The sequence below is a fragment of the Adiantum capillus-veneris genome, chromosome 10 (genome assembly GCF_014529385.1).
Source record: "Adiantum capillus-veneris isolate H3 chromosome 10, ASM1452938v2, whole genome shotgun sequence".
In the NCBI taxonomy this organism is placed as follows: domain Eukaryota; kingdom Viridiplantae; phylum Streptophyta; class Polypodiopsida; order Polypodiales; family Pteridaceae; genus Adiantum; species Adiantum capillus-veneris.
Window position 1 is genome coordinate 136511685 of NC_140940.1, and position 6923 is coordinate 136518607.

The following is a 6923-nucleotide window of genomic DNA, read 5'->3' on the forward strand; positions in this document are numbered from 1 at the left end:
CTGGTCAATAAATATAACGCCTCGACGTACATTTGGCATGATTGGAGGTGATGGAGAGAATACAGGTGCTTTTCCCTGTTGCAATTGTAAAATTGCAGTGCCAACAAAAGACTCCTAATTTTTGAGTATCACCAAGATCACATTCTTTTGTTGCAACCTCTCCTGTATTGGACAAAAAAATTCAGCAAAACTGTTCAAACACTAAATAAGAGGAACAACAATATCTTCTTGGTGTTCACAAATCAGTCTGTATGGCTACAACATCATTGTTTTCAAAGGTGCCACCCTTTACGACACCAAGAACACCAAGAACTTGCAAGTTAGCATTGATCACAGCTTGCAACATCACACCCTCTCCAACGGCACGTTGCCACTAGCCTCAAACGTGGCTAATTCTTCTCATGCTTCTCGTAACTATTTCAAGAAAGTGTCTTCCTTTGACTGAACCTGCACTTCCACTTGTGCTTGCTGCATTTCTTTAGAGATCTGTCCTGTTTCACTCTCAAGATGCCTAACTTTATCTTGTACATCAGACCGCATGATTTGTGCCAGCTCTACATCCCAACTATTTGGTGTATCCACACTCGCCTTCGATGAGCGACTAAGCTACCAATACTGACTTGCACACTGTTTTCCCGTCAGTCATGTGCATCATTACTCTGGACATCTTGTTGGAGAGCCCTTGCTTATGTGCCCCCAGTCGAGTAACTAAGTTCTCAGCCAGAGAAACCCAAGCTACCTGGTATTTGGACTTGCACACTGTTTTCTCGTCAGTCATGTGCGTCATTACTCTGGACATCTTGTTGGAGAGCCCATGCTTATGCGTCCCCAGTCGAGTAACTAAGTTCTCAACCACAACAGCCCAAGCTACCCGGTATTTAGACTTTTCCAGAGACAAGTCATCCCTCTGGCAATTTTCAAATGCAAATTCTTTGGCAAACCAGGCATTGCACTCATCGTTTATAGGTAACTCCTGGTAAACCATCTGATAGAGCATCATGAATTTATCATAAAGCTCTAACCGTATGGTTCGAAGCTTCACCTTTTGCCCTTTGGTTTGTAGCACCGTGAACATGAACAACCAGTCTTTCTCTGTAACATCCATAAAGTGTGGGTTCTCAACCCCGTCCAGGCTGAGGTTGTAGGTTCCACCTGAAATATACATATAAAACCAGTTTTATAATTAAATGACCCATCAAAATAACATTTTTAATCATCATTTCACCACAAGAAGTAACTAATAACATATAAAATCTCCTAAGAGGAAGGATTTTTGCACCAATAACAAATCCTAATGCTGAAACAAGACTCTCTGTGTGTAGGTATATGTGTGTGTTTAAGTATGAAAAATCCCTTCATAATTGAACCATACTTAGACAATTGTATTAAATACTATAATAAATAACAATATTTTAAAACAAAATGTCATAACACTCAATTAACATTTCATATACAACAATACAACATTCTGTATCTAATGGATAATACAGTTATTTAGATCAGAAATTTGATCTCTTATCATTACAAATTGATATCTTAATGTTGTATCTCTGTGTGTCCACCCAAACCACTACATCTACATGGAGAAGGATCCAGTTATTACCTGCATCCATACAAAAACATTCAGTTAAAACTCGCTATGTTTGTGCGTTTTGAAGGTGCCGACACTAGATCCAATTGTCATCCATGTCACACCTGTAGACCTAGTTTATAGCTTACCCTTAGGATTGACTATTAGGTTAAGATTTCAAATAAGATAACCTCTAAATGTATATGCATGTGTAGGCCAATACTCACCGAGATCTCTCAAAAAAATACTAGTGTCGATTACCATATATGATGCAAATACATATGTATTTTTGGGTTATCTATCAATGTAGAGCACTTGGCGAAAATCGGACAGCACCTCCTTTGTAATTCGACTAGTATTTCAAAAAAACTCAGTTTATGCCATCTCCCAATGAGATCCTCCAGGTTTACGTCTTCAAGAACTAACATATATTTCATGTATCAAAACCTAGCAGTATATCACATGTTACTAGCTCCAAAATATGGTAGCATCCTCAAAACATATTAGAGACTAATCTACTTTGCAAGTGATTCCTTTTGAACCTCCTATCATATCATATATATTAAATCATGAATGAGAATCAATAGTCTTCACAAACCCATTAGTATCACGGTTTTTCAGTCTATGTAATGTCAATCACCATGCTAGAATACGAATGCAATGTCTATACCCTTTCCACCAACTATCTCAACAAAAGATAAGTGTTTATCTGTTGTTTTGGCTCCAAAAACACGCATATTTAGTCGTATTTACAAACTGAGAGACTCAAATTCATCATTTGATCTCTTACTATTGCAAAACAAAGTATATAAGGGCATAGATATTATCAATATCTGCAATCAAACATAAAAAATTCAAAATCATGTAGGACACTGCCCTTGTAATATCATTTTCTTTGTCCTTATTGCTTGTAGTTCCTTTATACCTCCCCCCCTCCTAGTATGAGTCCTCCCGGACGACTATGCAGTGTCTGAGGGTGAAGCATTGTATTTTTGGTGTTCATGCTTGGTCAATTCAATTGTAGAGCGACGAAATAGCAATATTTCCAATAATGCCGCTCTTTGTTTAATTGTCAGGTTTTGGGCAATATTTGGGTTGTCTGTAGCACTTTTGGAGTAGAATCAATATCCGGATTCTTCTTTACATTGTTATCCTTTTTGATAATCCAAATCTGCTTCCGCTTTGCTTGTGCTTGCCACGAACTCTTTGCTACCCAAATCTGCTTGACTTTAGGTTGTGATGTCTCTATCCTTGAGTACTTAGGATTCTCTGGTGATTATACTGAAGGGAGTTTCTGCTTTTTGATCTTTATAATCCAAATTTCCTAGCTATGGCTTTGTGCTGTCATCAACTTCTTTGCAATCCAAATTTGTTTCGCTGAATTTGATTGTCTAAAATCACTCTGTTGTCTGGTGTTGAAGACTTTTTTTTCCGCCTTTGTTCTCTCTGGCACAACCTTCTTTGGCCTCCATACCAACTTTGAGTCTGTCTTTATCCACAGTTGAGTTGTGCTTGTATTTTCTGTCTTCTTTACCCATGTATGAGATTTCTTCTTTGAGGAGCATTCTTGTTTTGTAGAAGTGGCTTTTGGTTGCCATTGCTCCTTCTTTACCTCTTGAGGTTGTTTACCCTTGTCATTGGATTCTTCGGCTTGCACCTGTACGGTTGCTTTGGAGAACGGAATTGATTGACTTTCCTCCTTATATTTGATGTTAACTGAATTAGAGCTCCAATTAATCATCACATTGTACTGCTTTTGCCATGGTTGTCCTAGCAACAACGGATGTTGTGTAGCTTTGTCTTCAACCACATAAAACATATGTGGATACACATATTGATTTATCTGTACGTGCATTACTGTGCATCTGATTGCTTTAATTGAGTGTTCTGAATAACCCTTCAGCTCCTGTTTGGCAGTTTACAGCTTAGTGTCATGTTTCAATTGCTTGTACAAACTGACTAAAAGCAGGTTAGCCTGTGTTCCTGAATCCAATAGTGCTCTGGCTTTAATCTGGTTTGTCCCCACTTTGACCTCGATGATGGGTTCTACTTTGTGTTCACCCATTTCAGAAACACTGACTACGTTTATTCATAAGGCTCCGTCATTGCGTTGTCTCTGATGCAGTAGTCTTCTTTTCTCCATTCTTTCTTTTGCTTCCTCTTGCGCTTCCTCAACAATATTTTTATTTTTCTGAAGTCGCAGCTTATCTTGATGTATTTTGAGAATCATCTCTTGGGTTAGTGGAAAATGACACTTCTTCAATCTGCATCCACTAATCCAGCTGGGCATTTCTTCTCCGTCTAATGTAGCAAGCTTGACGGCCCCACTTGGTGATAGATCTTTAATCACAAGAGGTCCCATCCCTCTCTTTTTAAGTTCTTTTGCATGCTATTTTAGAGTGTATACTAGGACAAAGTCCCCAATCTTAAACTCTTTAGTTCGCACATGTTTATCAAAGAACTCTTTTGGTCACCTTTTTTGAGCGTAGATTGAAGCCACGGCTTTTAAGCGAAGCTCATCTAGCTTTTCAAGGTCGTCTATTCTATCTGAAAGCTCATGTCCTGTCCACTCTAATTCCTTAGCTACTCTCAGTGTTGGAATTAAAAATTCCGCTTTATCTGTTTCGGTTTTCGTTTCACTGGGTTGAACTCGATTTCTTGAGCTTTGTTTGTCTTTCCGTGAGCTTGTTTCCACATTTCCTCTCATTTTTCCAGAAATCTTGTCCTTGACACAATCTTCCGAATTTGCTAGCATTAGGAATTGATTTTTTCCTCTTATCCTAGGCATCGGGTTGTTTCTAACCCCTTTCGTTTTTCTCTTTTCTCTGTATCGTTTCTGGCATTTTCAGTCTGATTTGGGAAGTCGTAGAATCTGACATCCTTGATGGTTTCCTCGTTCTCGCTTGAGTTGTCTGTGGACTCATTGTCATCTTCATTTCCCCATTCTGGATGATCGGGAATGTCGTGAAACATCTCCTCTTCATCTTCCTTGTATGGTGTATCATTCTGTTCAGTCTCCTTTTTGAGTACAGCTCTCATCATGAAGTACATAACCACATCATATCCATCTTTGTCATCTTGGATCGCACAAACATCTAGGGTTGCTAGAATGTGTGTCCATTCTAATTGTTCAAGTGCATCCTCCGGAAAGGGTTCACCTATATAGGTTTTGTCTTCAATTGCCCTTTCTAAAACACATTCTTCGTGCTTCAGACTTCCACAATTCGAAGCTCCACAGATCCATAAGTCTTTGGGTTTGCCTAACCAAGCTGGAAACTCTGATCCTGCCAAAGTAGATGAATCAAACTCTTCAACTGGTGTTCGGTTCACATCCTTGTAGCTATGGTCTTTTAGGTTCACACGAGTAGTGGTTTCCATATGTCTCAAGTATATGTGGTCGTAACTCCAATCCTGGACCATTTTCAACTGTCTCATGAACGGTCTTCCAAGTATAATATCATAGTTATTCTTCTTGCCAAAGTCAACAATAGCAAAAGTATGCTCGTACTCAATTCCGCAAGAAGTCACTACGACTTTCTCTAATAGTTCCAAAGGTCTCTCCATATGTCCGTCCGCTAGTTGGAGTTTCAACCTCGTTTTTCTTATCGTCGGTTTTTCCCATTTTTTCCAGATTTCTTTTGTATCAATGGCTACCCCAGCCCCGCTGTCAAGTATTTCCATCATGTTAACTCCCTGGAACTCAACTGGTAAGGTTGTATTCCCCTCTTCGCCTTCGTAATACTCTCTGAACTTGTTCAAAGGTACAGGCTTAGCGTTTTTTTGTGGCTTACTCAGCTCTCGTGTGCCCTCCTGCAGTTTTGCAGTTGGGCCTTTTATCCCAAATTTCTCCAAGCATTTTCCTACAATTTCCCACATGTTTGGTTGTAGTCTCAAAAGCTCAGCTAGGGTGATAGTGCATGTCACTGGTGTTGACAAAATCTCTATTAATCCTTGTGAGTCCATAACTTTTTATGAAATGATTCCTCGTGAGGGAAGCGCTCTAATCTCAGATTTTGCTTCGTATTCTCCTAAGTATGAAGTTAAGGTATTCAGAGAATGAGGTTTACTCTCTATTGTTATAACAGAGCCTCCATCTCCCCAGTAACAATGTAGATCTAAATCCACTTGAGATCCTGCCTCAAATTCCTCTATGGGAGGATTCCTGATGTCCTTTTCCCCATTATTCTCATTAGCTTGACAACTCAGCTCGTTTGCAAAGTTTGCCTCTCTCACTTGTTTCCAAAACTCATTGTAATCCTCATCTCTTCCATAAGACCTCTGTATCACAGGATGAAAACTCTCTATTTCTTGATCTGTTGTGTTCATCACTATACATTCATCCCCGTGCATTTTTTCAGGCTTTTGTGCACTGTTAGGCTTTTCAACTACCCGTGAGAGGATAGTCTCTTGATGAATTGGGTTTTTTGCTCCACCATTCATTGGTTCTCTAGGTGGTTCTAACAAGGCTTGTGCAATCTCGATCATTCTCTAACACATTTCGAGTCTCTGCTTTTCAAATTCCGAGTTTGGATAAGTTAACCATCGTTTTTCTTGTGTTTGGTTGCTCTTTAATCTCGCTCCATAAGCTCTCATCAGTGCGTCCAATGGTTTGTGTACTTTGTGGACTAACATTGATCCCCTTGAGCTCACGATCGTTGTCTCTTTGATGCTCTTCAGTTTTGATTTTTTAGAGACCATTTCCCCTATTCCATTTTAACTCTCAAGTTTCTCTAATATGTCTTTTGTTTGTTTTAATTCCTCAGCTAGAATCGCATCTTGCTGTTCATTTTTCAGTTTCATGCGTGCTTTCCTAGCTTTCCATGTGTTTCTATGGCTTCATCTTCCTTGACTAGCCAATTCAGTCTCTGACTTTCCATTCTCTGGCTCTCTTGTGGTTTTCTTCGCTTGAGCTCTAGTGACAACTTGCGTGGGTATCAGAGTTTCATTTTCAGACCCACTGGTAGTAGGAATCGACTCTAGAATGTTCATTGTCGTCTTTTGCACTTTGTTGGGATTCTTTGAACAATCCTCAATGAAGTGAGTGACACCACACTCTGTGCAATATGAATTTATTCTAATGATCTATGTGTGTGGACAAACATTCATCAAATGGTCACCTCCACACTTATAACAGGGTCCTAATGTAGGTCTTTGTGTTCCTTGATTTGCCCTTTGTGGGTAAGCTGGTCTTTGGCCTTGGTCTTTGGCCTGATAACCCTCCATGAGCTATGAACATAAGTGTTCTTGCATCCAAGCTATACCTCTATTCATCTGAAGCATGTGCGGTTGTTGGTGGTCCAACATTTCCCATCATGCTCCAAGGTTCTAGTTGTTTTGGTTCTTCAGGTGGGTA

At 39.5% G+C, this 6923-nt stretch overlaps 1 pseudogene; it reads right to left on the reverse strand.

The window, feature by feature from the left end:
- Positions 1-235: 235 nt before the first annotated feature.
- On the reverse strand, positions 236-6559 carry LOC147449718 (uncharacterized; annotated as a pseudogene).
- Positions 6560-6923: the final 364 nt, after the last annotated feature.